Source organism: Cervus elaphus, chromosome X (assembly GCF_910594005.1).
Source record: "Cervus elaphus chromosome X, mCerEla1.1, whole genome shotgun sequence".
Classification (NCBI taxonomy): Eukaryota; Metazoa; Chordata; class Mammalia; order Artiodactyla; family Cervidae; genus Cervus; species Cervus elaphus.
In genome coordinates this window covers 67,755,247-67,770,348 of record NC_057848.1, presented here as the reverse complement: position 1 = coordinate 67,770,348, position 15,102 = coordinate 67,755,247, and positions in this window count along the sequence as shown.

The window sequence follows — 15,102 nt, the reverse complement described above, 5'->3', positions numbered from 1 at the left end:
ATAAAATTGAGTTTATCAAAATTCTCCCAAACCTTTGGAAATGCCAGTAATTTGAAATAAAATACTTAGCCCATCCCCTTTTCTGAAGCAGTAGGGTATGTAATTAAAATAAATCTCTACTCTAGATTATTGAGTCACATTCTATATGAAGCAAGAAAACAAGAGAAGAACTACCTCAGGTTAGTAAATAGAGTTAACTTGGCTACCATTCTGCTTCCATTCAAGCCCCAACTTAGTCATTTCTTAGTTGTGTGACTTTGTGCAAGTTATTTTAAGTTTCAATTTCATCATTTGTAAAACAAGAAAATAATGGTCTATATCTTATAAGATGATAGTGAGAATTAAATGATATAATTCATGTGAATCACTTAGTACAAGACCTGGCATAAAGGACAAGTGCAGTAAATGGTGGTCATTGCTATTTTTATTCTCTCCAAGAGACACCTTTGCAGAAACAAATAATTACTCAGGTTATATGAGTCTTGCTGGCCCATTATTGTTCACATAGAGGCACAACTTGGAATGGGAGGCCCACTTTAACTCTGCAATTTAAACTTCCCTGGTGTTAGTACAATGGTGGTGATAGCATTTTATACTTATGGAATAGCAATTTGTGGCAGTTCCTGTCCTCCTGATAGATTCCAACTGCTGGTTTGAGCATAGGCTGCTGTGGATGTTAAAAGAGCAAGCAGTAAGGTCCATTTTGATACAAACGGTGGGGGGGGGGGACAACAACAACTTTTTTTGAACAATATAACTTTTTTCACTTGTTTTGTTTCTTAATGTGTCAGCAGTTCCACATAGATATAATGGAGTAGGGAAGTAACTGTATTGTTGTGTCACTCAGTCATGTCCGACTCTTTGGGACCCTGTGGACTGCAGCACACCAGGCTTCCCTGTCCTTCACCATCTCCTGGAGCTTGCTCAAACTCATGTCCATTGAGTCAGTGATGCCATCCAATCATCTCCTCCTCTGTCTTCCCCGTCTCTTCATGCCTTCAGTCTTTCCCGGCATGAGGGTCTTTTCCAATGAGTCCAAGAATCGGAGCTTCAGCTTCAGCATCAGTCCTTCCAATGAATATTCAGGATTGATTTCTGAATCAAATCAACAAATATTTACAAAATGTCTACCATACTAGGTGCTGTTGAGAAGGCACAGATGTATAAGGCAACCCTTAGGAAGATAATGATCTGGTTGGAGAGAGAGATACAAGGATTTATAGAAACTTAAGTAATAAATACTAAAGTTGCAGTGCCAGAAATCAGATACATATTTCCAGCACAAAATGAAAACTGGTGTTGGCTCTCAAAATAACTATATGGCTACAGGAGAGGATAAGAAAGAATCTTCAAGTATGGAAATATATGGAAATAAATGTACCAGGCAAATAGGAAGTGCCAGAGTTTGAGTAGATATAGAATTTATTTTTAGGAGATATATGGGACCTACCAGTGGGATTGCGAAGGATGTTTCATATCAGGATAAGGAGTGTGAGTGAGTGAAGTTGCTCGGTCATGTTTGACTCTTTGCAACCTCATGGGGGGATTTTCCAGGCAAGGATTCTGGAGTGGGTTGCCATTTCCTTCTCTAGGGGATCTTCCTGACCCAGGGATCGAACCCAGGTCTTCCACACTGCAGGCAGACTCTTACCATCTAAGCCACCACAGAAGGTTTGCCCCTATTATTATGTGCCACTGAAAGCTTTATAGCAAAGGAGGAATAGGAAGAGAGTGAAACTTTAGAAAAAATGATTTGAGCCCAATTTATAGGACTGACAGAAAGAAGGAAAGGCAAAGTTTACCAGTATGGAAATTATCAAAGGACTCTGAGGCCATTGGAAATGAGAGGAAAGGAAAGGTTGCAATGGAAAAATCAATGAGATTTGTTGACTTATTGGATAAAGTTGGCAAAGAAAAAGAATGAGATAAAATTCCTGATTTTTGGAGCTGGAGAAAATGTTCAGTTCAGTTCAATTGCTCAGTCATGTCCGGTTCTTTGTGACCCCATGGACTGCATTACGTCAGGCTTCCCTGTCCATCACCGACTCCCAGAGGCTACTGAAACTCATGTCCATCACACCAGTGATGCCATCTAAACATCTCACCCTCTGTAGTCCAGATCCTGAGTCACTGCCTGGAGAGTAGTCTGATCCACATGTTCCTATGATGTGACTGACAAGCCTTTGTTGAGTAAGGCCACTGAGAACTCAGGTTTGTTATCATAGCATATTTACCATTCTCGCCTACCCCAACTTATCTAGATGGCCATAGGTTTTGTCAGCTTCTCAATGATGTCATCAAGTTTCTTTCTTTCTTTTTTTTTTTTATTAGTTGGAGGCCAATTACTTTACAATATTGTAGTGTTTTTTGCCATACATTGACATGAATCAGCCATGGATTTACATGTGTTCCCCATCCTGAACCCCCCTCCCACCTCCCTCCACATCCCATCCCTCTGGGTCATCCCAGTGCACCAGCCCTGAGCACTTGTCTCATGCATCCAACCTGGACTGGTGATCTGTTTCACACTTGATAATTGTTTCAAGAAGCATTATACTAAACACTTGGCTCTGCTGTTCTGTATGTGAAATTGTCCCCACTTTCAGCTTTGCATTTCTTATCTCTGTGAAGTGAACCGAAGTGAAGTGAAAGTTTCTCAGTCATGTCTGACTCTTTGTGATCCCCTGGACTGTAGTCTGCCAGGCTCCTCTGTCCATGGAATTCTCCAGGCCAGAATACTGAGGTGGGTAGCTGTTCCCTTCTACAGGGGATCTTCCCAACCCAGGTATAGAATCCAGGTATCCCACATTGCAGGTGGATTCTTTACCATATGAGCCACCAGGGAAGCCCCTCTTATCTCTATACTGATCATCAATAGATCATATCCTTAAAAAGCAATGGCATAGAAAATAATATAATTTGGTTCTAACCCAGCATTTCTCAAAGCGTTTTTCAAGAAACATTGCTTCTGCGAGATATTAATATGTGTACCTGAACAGAATTTCCAAGATTATACAATTTTGGAGGATACTGCTTTCTATACATCCCTCTTAGAGACAGACACTTGACATATATTATCATACTAAAGACTTTGAGTAGACCTAAAATATAAAAAGAAGCCGAAGTTACATTGTTTCAAGTGTTCCCCACATTTATTTGCCCATAACTTTTCTTTCCTCCAAACATGTCTCAGAAGTTGGTCCATTTGTGTGAAAGTAGTTATGGGGTTGATGCTGCTGCTGCTGTCGCTTCAGTTGTGTCCAACCCTGTGCGACCCCACAGACAGCAGCCCACCAGGCTCCTCTGTCCCTGGGATTCTCCAGGCAAGAATACTGGAGTGGGTTGCTATTCTCTTCTCCAATGCATGAGAGTGAAAAGTGAAAGTGAAGTCGCTCAGTCATGTCCGACTCTTAGAGACCCCATGGACTGTAGCCTACCAGACTCCTCCATCCATGGGATTTTCCAGGCAAGAGTACTGCAGCGGGTTGCCATTTCCTTCTCCAAGTTATGCGATTGGCCTGAGAAAAAAATCCTACAATTACATTTACCAAAAAATGCATTTTCACTAGAAGAATGTTGTATGAGTCAGCTTTCTACCAAAGAAACAGAACTAATAGTTAAGCAGGTGTATTCATTTCAGAGGGTTGTTATAAAAAATTACCAATAAATGGATGATGGTATGCTTAAAAAAGCAAAATTCTATTCTTTCACACTTCTGGGGGATAGAAGTTCAAAATAAAGGTTTCAACAGGGCCATGTTCTCTCTGAAGGCTTTAGAAAAGAATCCTTCCATGCTTCTTCTAGCTTTTAGTGGTGGCTGACCGTTCGTAGTTTTTCCAGTGGTTGTGTATGGATGTGAGAGTTGAACTGCGAAGAAAGCTGAGCGCCGAAAAATTGATGCTTTTGAACTGTGGTGTTGGAGAAGACTCTTGAGAGTCCCTTGGACTGCAAGGAGATCCAACCAGTCCATCCTAAAGGAGATCAGTCCTGGGTGTTCATTGGAAGGACTGATGCTGAAGCTGAAACTCCAATACTTTGGCCACCTGATGGAAAGAGTTGACTCATTGGAAAAGACCCTGACTCTGGGAGGGATTGGGGGCAGGAGGAGAAGGGGCAACAGAGGATGAGATGGCTGGATGGCATCACCGACTCGATGGACATGAGTTTGAGTAAACTCTGGGAGTTGGTGATGGATAGGGAGACCTGGTGTGCTGCGATTCATGGGGTCGCAAAGAGTCGGACATGACTGAGCGACTGAACTGAACTGAACTGACCATTCGTAGTGTTCCCTGGCTTTCTGCCCTGTGTCTCTTCTGTGTCTTCAAATCTCCCTCTCCTCCTAGGGACACTGGACATCAAATTTAGGACCAACCCAAGCCCAATATTGCTGTTGTTCAGTCACTCAGTCCTGTCCAACTCTTTGCGACCCCATGAGTTGCAGCATACCAGGCTTTCCTGTCCTTCACCATATTCCAGAGCTTGCTCAAACTCATGTTCACTAAATCTGTAATGCTAACCAGCCATCTGTTGTCGCCTTCTCCTGCCTTCAATCTTTCCCAGCAGCAGGATCTTTTCCAATGGGTCAGCTATTCACATCAGGTGGCCAAAGTATTGGAGCTTCAGCCTCATCATCAGTCCTTCCAATGAATATTCAGAATTGATTTCCTTTAGGATGGACTGGTTTGATTTCCTTGCAGTCCAAGGACACTCAAGAGTCTTCTCCAACACCACAGTTCAAAAGCATCAATTATTTTGTATTCAGCCTTCTTTATAGTCCAACTCTCACATCCATACATGACTAGTGGAAAAATCGTAGTTTTGACTAGACAGACATTTGTTGGCAAAGTAATGTTTCTGTTTTTAATGTGCTGTCTAGGGTGGCCATAGGTTTTCTTCCAAGGAGCAAGTGTCTTTTAATTTCATGGCTGCTGTCACCATCTGCAGTTATTTTGGAGCTCAAGAAAATAAAGTGTCACTGTTTGCATTGTTTCCACATCTATTTGCCATGAAGCGATGGGACCGGATGCCATGATCTGTTTTCTGAATGTTGAGCTTTAAGCCAACTTTGTCATTGTCCTCATTCACTTTCATCAAGAGGCTCTTTAGTTCCTCTTTGCTTTCTGCCATAAGGGTGGTGTCATCTGCAAATGAGGTTATTGATATTTGTCCTGGCAACCTTGATACCAGCTTGTGCTTCATCCAGCCCAGCATTTCACATTGATGTACTCTGCATATAAGTTAAATATGCAGAGTAACAATATACAGCCTTGACATACTCTTTTCCCAATTTGGCACCAGTCCATTGTTCCATGTATGTTGTTCTTTGACCTGCATACAAGTTTTGCAGGAGGCAGGTAAGGTGGTCTGCTATTCCCATCTCTAAGAATTTTCCACAGTTTGTTGTGATCCACACAGTCAAAGGCTTTAGCCTAGGCAATGAAACAGAAGTCGATGTTTTCTCTGAAATTCTCTTGCTTTTTCTATGATCTAATGGATGTTGGTGATTTGATCTCTGGTTCCTCTGCCTTTTCTAAATCCAGCTTGTACATCTGAAAGTTCTCGGTTCACATACTGTTGAAGTCTAGCTTGAAGGATTTTGAGCATTACCTTGCTATCATGTGAAATGAGTGCAATTGTGTGGTTGTTTGAGCATTCTTTAGCACTGCCCTTCTTTGGGATTGGGATGAAAATTCATCTTTTCCAGTCCTGTGGCCATGGCTGAGTTTTCCAAATTTGCTGGCATATTGAGTACAGCACCATAATGGCATCATCTTCTAGGATTTTAAATAGTTCAGCTGGAATTCCATCACCTCCACTAGCTTTGTTCATAGTGATGCTTCCTAAGGCCCATTTGACTTGGGATTCCATGATGTCTGGCTCTAGGTGAGTGACTACACCATCGTAGTTATCTGGATCATTAAGATCTTTTTGTATAGTTGTTTCATGTATTCTTGCTACCTCTTCTTAATGTATACTGCTTCTGTTAGGTTCATACCATTTCTGTCCTTTATTATGCCCATCTGTGCATGAAATATTCCCTTGGTATCTCTAATTTTCTTGAAGAGATCTCTAGTCTTTCCTATTCTATTGTTTTCCCCTATTTCTTTGCATTGATAGCTGAGAAAGGCTTTCTTTTCTCTCCTTGTTATTCTTTGGAACTCTGCATTCAGATGAGTATATCTTTCCTTTTCTCCCTGACTTTTCACTCCTCATCTTTGCTCAGCTATTTGTAAGGATTCCTCAGACAACCGTTTGCCTTTTCACATTTCTTTTTCTTGGAGATGGGTTTTGATCACTGCTTCCTATACAATGTCATGAACCTCTTTCCATAGTTCTTCAGGCACTCTGTCTATCATATCTAATCCCTTGAATCTATTTGCCAATAAGGGATTTGATTTAGGTCATACCTAAATGGCCTAATATTTTCCCATACTTTCTTCAATTTAAGTCTGAATTTTGCAGTAAGGAGTTCATGATCTGAGCCACAGTCAGCTCCTGGTCTTATTTTTGCTCACTGTATACAGCTTTTCCATCTTTGGTTGCAAAGAATATAATCGATCTGATTTTGGTATTGACCATCTGGTGATGTCCATGTGTAGAGTTGTCTCATGTGTTGTTGGAAGAGTTTGTTTGCTATGACCAGTGCATTCTCTTGGCAAAACTCTGTTAGCCTTTGCCCTGCTTTATTTTGTACTCCAAGGCCAAACTTTCCTGTTACTCCAGGTATCTCTTGACTTCCTGTATGAATCCAATATCACCTCATCTTAATTTGATTACATCAGCATAGATTCCATTTCCAAATAATTGCACATTCACAGATTCTAGTATTGGAGGTTAAGACCTACCTCAGCATAGATTTTGGCTTCCCAGGTGGTGCTTGTGGTAAAGAATCCACCTGTCAGTCAGGAGATAAAAGAGGCATGCTTTGTCCCCTGGGTTGTGGAGATCCCCTGGAGGAGGAAATGGCAACCCACTCCAACATTATTGCTGGAGAATTCCAGGGACAGAGGAGCCTGGTGGCCTATGGTCCATAAGGTCACAAAGTCAGACACCACTGAGTGACTGAGCACACAATATATCTTGGGGGGACACAATTCAACCCACAACAGTGTGTATGGGCATGTATACACATTTGAAAAGACCCTGATGCTGGGAAAGATTGAAGGTGGGAACAGAAGGGGATGACAGAGGATGAGATGGTTGGATGGCATCACTGACTCAATGGACATGAGTTTGGGTAAATTCTGGGAGTTGGTGATAGACAGTGAGGCCTGGAGTGCTGCAGTCCATGGGGTCGCAAAGAGTCAGACATGACTGAGTGACTGAACTGAACTGAACTGACACATACACACAGACATCTCAAGGAATTGGCTTTTGTGCATCTATGGCATCTGGTTATGCAAGTCAGAAATGTATAGGACAGGCAAATGGGCTAGAAACTCTTGGATAGGAGCTGAGACATTGTTCACAAACAGAGTTTCTTCTTCCTCAGGGAACCTCAGTTTTGCTCTTAAGGCTTTTAAATTGATTGGATGAGGCCCACACAATCAAGGATAATCTCCTTTATTTGAAATAAATTGATTGTAGAGGTTAAGCACGTCTACAAAATGCTTTCACAGTAACATCTAGATTAGTGTTTGAATAACTGGGTATTTTGGCTAGCCAAGTTGACACAGAAAGCTAACCATCACACACATAAAATTAAGTTGTCAAGTGAAGAATTTTCTGATGTTCTAGCATATTCTAAAGTGCTCAACAGAGAAAGCTTATTGTTGTTTTTCTTAAAATTTTCTTTTGTTGCCTTTATTGGACATAGATCCGGTAAGGTAGCCATTTATTAATTAGTCCTGTCTCTGAATGAAAAGGGGAATTGATGAGAGGCAATTTAATTTTTCTTCAGATATTTAAAAAAAATAAATCATGACACCTATTTGACTGTTTTGACATCTTAACTTTAAAAAGATCTTGAAAAATAAGTGAAATTGTTAGTAACTCAGTCTGTCTGACTCTTTGGGACCCCATGGATGGTAGCCCACCAGGCTACTCTGTTCATGGAACTTTCCAGGTCAAAATACTGTGGTGGGTAGCCATTCTGTCCTCCATGGGATCTTCCTATTCTAGGGAATCAAGCCTGAATTTCCTGCATTGAAGGCAGATTCTTTGCCATATGAGCCACCAGGGAAGCCCCAAAAAGATCTTAAAGAGCAGCAAAGCTAATAATCTTATTTTATCAGTGGGGAAATGGGGCCCAGAGTATATAAACACCTTGCTCAGATTTACCTGGCAGATTCAGACCCAACCCGAGATGTAAACCCAGTCCAATTCTCAATCCACAGTACTTCTCAGGCAACTGTCAATGGGCCATAATAGGCTATGTTGAGAAAACAGAAAAATTCACTGGCCCGGCTCTTCCAATCATTACACTGTGGGAACACATGTGCACTGAGGAATTTTCACAGCCAGGAAGTGTCTGCGTGATTGGAAAGAGAGGGTGCCTGGGCATGAGAGTAATTCTCCCAGCACAAAGTTTTTCTGGCACCAGACCTCTCAGGCCCCTCTTTATGTGTAGGTCATGTTCTTCATCTGCCTCCCATTTGGAACTCAATTTTAGCCACTCTGAGTATACAAGGTTGGCCTGCCTCTGCATTTCAATGACACTGTATGTTTTGATATCCTAGGTAACATGTCTGCATAAATACATTAAGACAGAAGTGGCAAAGGTCATAACTTCCCTTATTACTGAAGATAAAATTTAATGAGCTAGATCACAGGCTGCTTTAAGAACTGCTGTGCCAGGTTAATGGGCTTCTGCCACTGAAGCCAATTACACTGGTTACAATTACGTTCTATTCTAATAGCTGGAAGTCAGGGTTACACAAAGATTCTGTCTCTGGGTAATTACTAGCTAGGAAGCAGGTGAGGGAAAACTAAGCAAATTGTCACTGATCATACAAGAGACACACAGAAAGCACAGAGAACACAGAGCTTGTAGCTATTCCGGGTGCATGTGTGTCATCTGTTGCTAAGAGGAGCTGGCTTCACAGTCAGAAAGCCCTCTTCTTCTAGCACTAACCGAAAGGATATGTGATTTCAAAGACGCTTTTAGAAAATTAGCTGAAAAGTGAATAGTAGGAGAGGGGGAGGAAGAACTCAGAAAGCCCTTCTCTATTGAGACTGTTTCCTTAAGGATTTTGCAAGATTTAGTGGGCTGACATTATTGATTTTGTTTTTTCAATCGAAATACAGGAGAGTGTTACCCAAATCCAAAATAACATAGTAAAATTTGAGCAAACCTCCATGATTGACTTAAAAGACCTCCTTTAGATTCTCTGTTATACTTGCCCTTGTGGCTATTTACATGTCCTTTACAACACATGACTAACAGGGAACCATTGAAGAGCCTTCTGACAATTGAAGATCCATCAGAAATATAGATGAAAACATTTTGAAATTTCAAAGTAACAGAATTTCCCCATGATTTCATGGATCAATTTGCACACTATTGATTTTTGAAAAGCCTTTGAGGAACCAGCACATCTCATTCAAGTGAAACACATGTGTTATCAGTGAGTAAATATATCAAGATCTGGAGAGCAGGGGGGAATGTTTTAAGGAAAGCATCAATGACATTTATTGGAATCATAGGAAAGTCATTGCAGACAAGAGCAGCTATATTTCTGAATGTTGCCTTTTGAGTAGTATGATGCTTAAAAAGGAAGGAGTATTAAATAAATGACACAAGCAATGTCAATTTATTAGAATATTCTTTGTTTCCTTTAAGAGGTTAAAGTTTTTAAAAAGTAGTTCCTAATATTGGTTGTTCAGACCACAACTGGAAAGACTTTCAGAATGACTCAAGACATTTTCAAGATCCTTTCAAAGTAATGAAGGAATTTGTGGGCAATTGTGTGGTCAGATCATCAGATCATGTCCTTACTGCTTGCCCTGAGACTGAGTTTGGGTGATATTGCTCTTATTAGCGTTAGAAGAAGTGAAGGAAGAGGCTTTCCAGTAATTATATATTCATTCCAACTCTTTTCTCTCTCTAAACAAAATTCATTTCTCCAAATTCTTACGTTGTTTTCTATACTCTCCAAAATGCCATTTGTTTTACCCCTGATTTAAAATTTCTATCCTTTTCTTGGTGATCTTCCTCAGAGACTGTCCTTAAAGAATGGTGTAAGTATGCGCTCAATTGCTCAGTCGTGTCTGACTCTTCGTGACCCCATGGACTGCAGCCCACCAGGCTCCTCTGTCCATGGAATTTTCTAAGCAAGCAGTAGCTTGTCAGCTTAATCATTTAAAAGAGACTTCAGTCACTCTTATTGAGGCCACCAAGAGCCTTCAATAAATCAAAGGACAGAATACTCTCTAGTTTATTTTTCCAATTCTTTCACTATTCAGTTGCAAATAATGTCATCTCAAAAAGAAAGAACACCCCTCTGAAAGTGTATTATAGTTGAGAGTTACTCAGGAAATGTCAGCCTCAGTCTCAATCGAATAGACCAATGTCAATTTTTCTTGGACAACATCAGTGTGTCAATGGATTGCTATTATTGCTGTTGTTCAGTTGCTCAGTTAGTTCAATCAGCTCAGCCGTGTGCGACTCCTTGTGACCCCATGAATCGCAGCACGCCAGGCCCACCTGTCCATCGCCAACTCCCATAGTTTACTCAAACTCATGTCCATCGAGTCGGTGATGCCATCCAGCCATCTCATCCTCTGTCGTCCCCTTCTCCTCCTGCCCCCAATCCCTCCCAGAGTCAGGGTCTTTTCCAATGAGTCAACTCTTCGCATGAGGTGGCCAAAGTACTGGAGTTTCAGCTTCAGCATCAGTCCTTCCAATGAACACCCAGGACTGATCTCTTTTAGGATGGACTGGTTGGATCTCTTTGCAGCCCAAGGGACTCTCAAGAGTCTTCTCCAACACCACAGTTCAAAAGCATCAATTTTTCGGCACTCAGCTTTCTTCACAGTCCAACTCTCACATCCATACATGACCACTGGAAAAACCATAGCCTTGACCAGACAGACCTTTGTTGGCAAAGTAATGTCTCTGCTTTTTAATATACTATCTAGGTTGGTCATAACTTTCCTTCCAAGGAGTAAACGTCTTTTAATTTCATGGCTGCAATCACCATCTGCAGTGATTTTGGAGCCCCAAAGAATAAAGTCAGCCACTGTTTCCACTGTTTCCCCATCTATTTCCCATGAAGTGATGGGACGAGATGCCATGATCCTAGTTTTCTGAATGTTGAGCTTTAAACCAATTTTTTCACTCTCCTCTTTCACTTTTATCAAGAGGCTTTTTAGTTCCTCTTCACTTTCTGCCATAAAGCTGGTGTCATCTGCATATTTGAGGTTATTGATATTTCTCCTGACAATCTTGATTCCAGCTTGTGCTTCCTCCAGCTCAGCATTTCTCATGATGTACTCTGCATATAAGTTAAATAAGCAGGGTGACAATATGCAGCCTTGACATACTTCTTTTCCTATTTGGAACCAGTCTGTTGTTCCATGACCAGTTCTAACTGTTGCTTCCTGACCTACATATAAGTTTCTCAAGAGGCAGGTCAGTTGGTCTGGTATGCCCATCTCTTTCAGAATTTTCCACAGTTTATTGTGATCTACACAGGAAAAGGCTTTGGCATAGTCAATAAAGCAGAAATAGATATTTTTCTGGAACTCTCTTGCTTTTTCAATGATCCAATGGATGTTGGCAATTTGATCTCTGGTTCCTCTGCCTTTTCTAAAACCAGCTTGCACATCTGGAAGCTCACGGTTCACGTGTTGCTGAAGCCTGGCTTGGAGAATTTTGAGCATTCCTTTACTAGCGTGTGAGATGAGTGCAACTGTGTGGTAGTTTGAGCATTCTTTGGGATTGCCTTTCTTTGGGATTGGAATGAAAACTGACCTTTTCCAGTCCTGTGGCCACAGCTTAGTTTTCCAAATTTGCTGGCATACTTAGTGCAGCACTTTCACAGCATCATCTTTCAGGATTTGAAATAGCTCAACTGGAATTCCATAACCTCCACTGGCTTTGTTCGTAGTGATGCTTTCTAAGGTCCACTTGACTTCACATTCCAGGATGTCTGGCTCTAGGTGAGTGATCACACTATCGTGATTGTCTGGGTCATGAAGATCTTTTTTGTACAGTTCTGTGTATTCTTGCCACCTTTTTAAAATATCTTCTCCTTCTGTTAGGTCCATACCATTTCTGTCCTTTATCAAACTCATCTTTGCATGAAATGTTCCCTTGGTATCTCTAATTTTCTTGAAGAGATCTCTAGTCTTTCCCATTCTGTTGTTTTCCTTTATTTCTTTGCATTGACCACTGAGGAAGGCTTTCTTATCTCTCCTTTCTATTCTTTGGAACTCTGCATTCAAATGGGAATATCTTTCCTTTTTTCCTTTCCTTTTCGCTTCTCTTTTTTTTTTTCACAGCTATTTGTAGGGCCTCCTCAGACAACCATTTTGCCTTCTTGCATTTCTTCTCCATGGGGATGGTCTTGATCCCTGTCTCCTGTACAATGTCATGAACGTCTGTCCATAGTTCATCAGGCATTTTGTCTATCAGATCTAGTCCCTTAAATCTATTTCTCCCTTCCACTGAATAGTCATAAGGGATTTGATTTAGGTCATACCTGAATGGTCTAGTGGTTTTCCCTACTTTCTTCAATTTAAGTCTGAATTTGGCAATAAGGAGTTCATGATCTGAGCCACATTCAGCTCCCGGTCTTGTTTTTGCTGACTGTATAGAGCTTCTCCATATTTGGCTGCAAAGAATATAATCAATCTGATTTCGGTGTTGACCATCTGGTGATGTCCATGTGTAGAGTCTTTTCTTTTGTTGTTGGAAGAGGGTGTTTGCTATGACCAGTGTGTTCTCTTGGCAAAACTCTATTAGCCTTTGCCCTGCTTCATTCTGTACTCCAAGGCCAAATTTGCCTGTTACTCCAGGTGTTTCTTGACTTCCTACTTTTGCATTCCAGTCCCCTATAATGAAAAGGACATCTTTTTTTGGGTGTTAGTTCTAAAAGGTCTTGTAGGTCTTCATAAAACCATTCAACTTCAGCTTCTTCATTGTTAACTGGTTGGGGCATAGGCTTGGATTACCGTGATATTGAATGGTTTGCCTTGGAAACGAACAGAGATCATTCTGTCATTTTTGAGATTGCATCGAAGTACTGCATTTCAGACTCTTGTTGACCATGATGGCTACTCCATTTCTTCTAAGGGATCCCTGCCCACAATAGTAGATATAATGGTCATCTGAATTAAATTCACCCATTCCACTCCATTTTAGTTCGCTGATTCCTAGAATGTTGACATTCACTCTTGCCATCTCCTGTTTGACCACTTCCAATTTGCCTTGATTCATGGACCTGACATTCCAGGTTCCTATGCAATATTGTTCAATTGCTCAGTCATGTCCAATTCTTTGCGACCCCATGGACGGCAGCATGCCAAGCTTCCCTGTCCTTCACCATCACCCACGTCTGGCTCAAACTTATGTTGCTTGAGTCAGTGATGCCATCCAACCATCTCATCCTCTGTTGTCCCCTTCTCCTCCCACCTTCCATCTTTCCCAGCATCATGGTCTTTTCCTATGAGTCAGTTCTTTGCACCAGGTAGCCAAAGTTTTGGAGCCTCAGCCTCAGCATCAGTCCTTCCAATGAATATTCAGGATTGATTTCCTTTAGGATGGACTGGTTTGATCTCCTTGCAGTCCAAGGGACTCTCAAGAGTCTTCTCCAACACCACAGTTCAAAAGCATCAATACATCAATGCTCAGCTTTCTTTATGGTTCAACTCTCAAATCCATACATGACTACTGGAACAACCTTAGCTTTGACTAGATGGACCTTTGTTGGCAAAGTGACGTCTCTGCTTTTTAATATGCTGTCTAGGTTGGCCATAACTTCCCTTCCAAAGAGTAAGCATCTTTTAATTTCATGGCTGCAGTCACCCTCTGCAGTGATTTTGGAGCCCAAGAAAATAAAGTCTGTCACTGTTTCCATTGTTTCCACATCTATTTGTCATGAAGTGATGGGACCAGATGCCACGATCTTCATTTTCTGAATGTTGAGTTTTAAACCAACTTTTTCACTCTCTTCTTTTACCCTCATCAAGAGGCTCTTTAGTTCATCTTTGCTTTCCGCTATAAGGGTTGTGTCATCTGCATATCTAAGGTTATTTGATACTTCTCCCAGCAATCTTGATTCCAGCTTGTGATTCATCCAACCCAGCATTTTGCATGGATTTACCCTGCATATAAGTTAAATAAGCAAGGTAACAATATACAGCCTTCACATACTTTTTTTCCCAGTTTGGAACCAGTCAATTGTTTCATGTTTGGTTCTAACTGTTGCTTCTTGACCTGCATACAAGTTTCACAGGAGGCAGGTAAGGTGGTCTGGTATTCCCATCTCTTTAAGAATTTTCCAGTTTGTTGTGATCCACACAGTCAAAGTTTTTAGTGTAGTCAATGAAGCAGAAATAGATGCTTTTCTGGAATCCTCTTGTTTTTTTCTATGATCCAGCAGATGTTGGCAATTTGATCTTTGGTTCCTCTGCCTTTTCTAAATTCAGCTTGAACATCTAGAAGTTCTTGATTCACACTGAAACCTAACTTGATGAACTTTGAGCATTACTTTTCTCGCATGTGAAATGAGTGCAACTATATGGTAGTTTGAACATTCTTTGGCATTGCCTTTCTTTGGGATTGGAATGAAACTGACCTTTTCCAGTTCTGTGGCCACTACTGAGTTTTCCAAATTGGCAAGCATAGTGAGTGCAGGACTTTAGCAGCACTGTCAATAGATGCAATGTCAACAGTGTCAATAGATAGTCTTCTTTAGTGTTTATATTGACTATTTAGTATTTATATTGGCTATTCAGAGAACATAGTAGTCAGTTCTGCCTTTCACATAAGTGCATATACTGACCAGTATGAGAGAAAGTAGAACATATACTTTGACATAAGAATTAATATAAGAAAAATGAAAAGGTACATTTGTTTAGGAGCTATATATTCAATACTGTACATTGCTTAAACCACCTAGAACTGATATTGGATTTGCTGGAAAGTTCATTCATGCT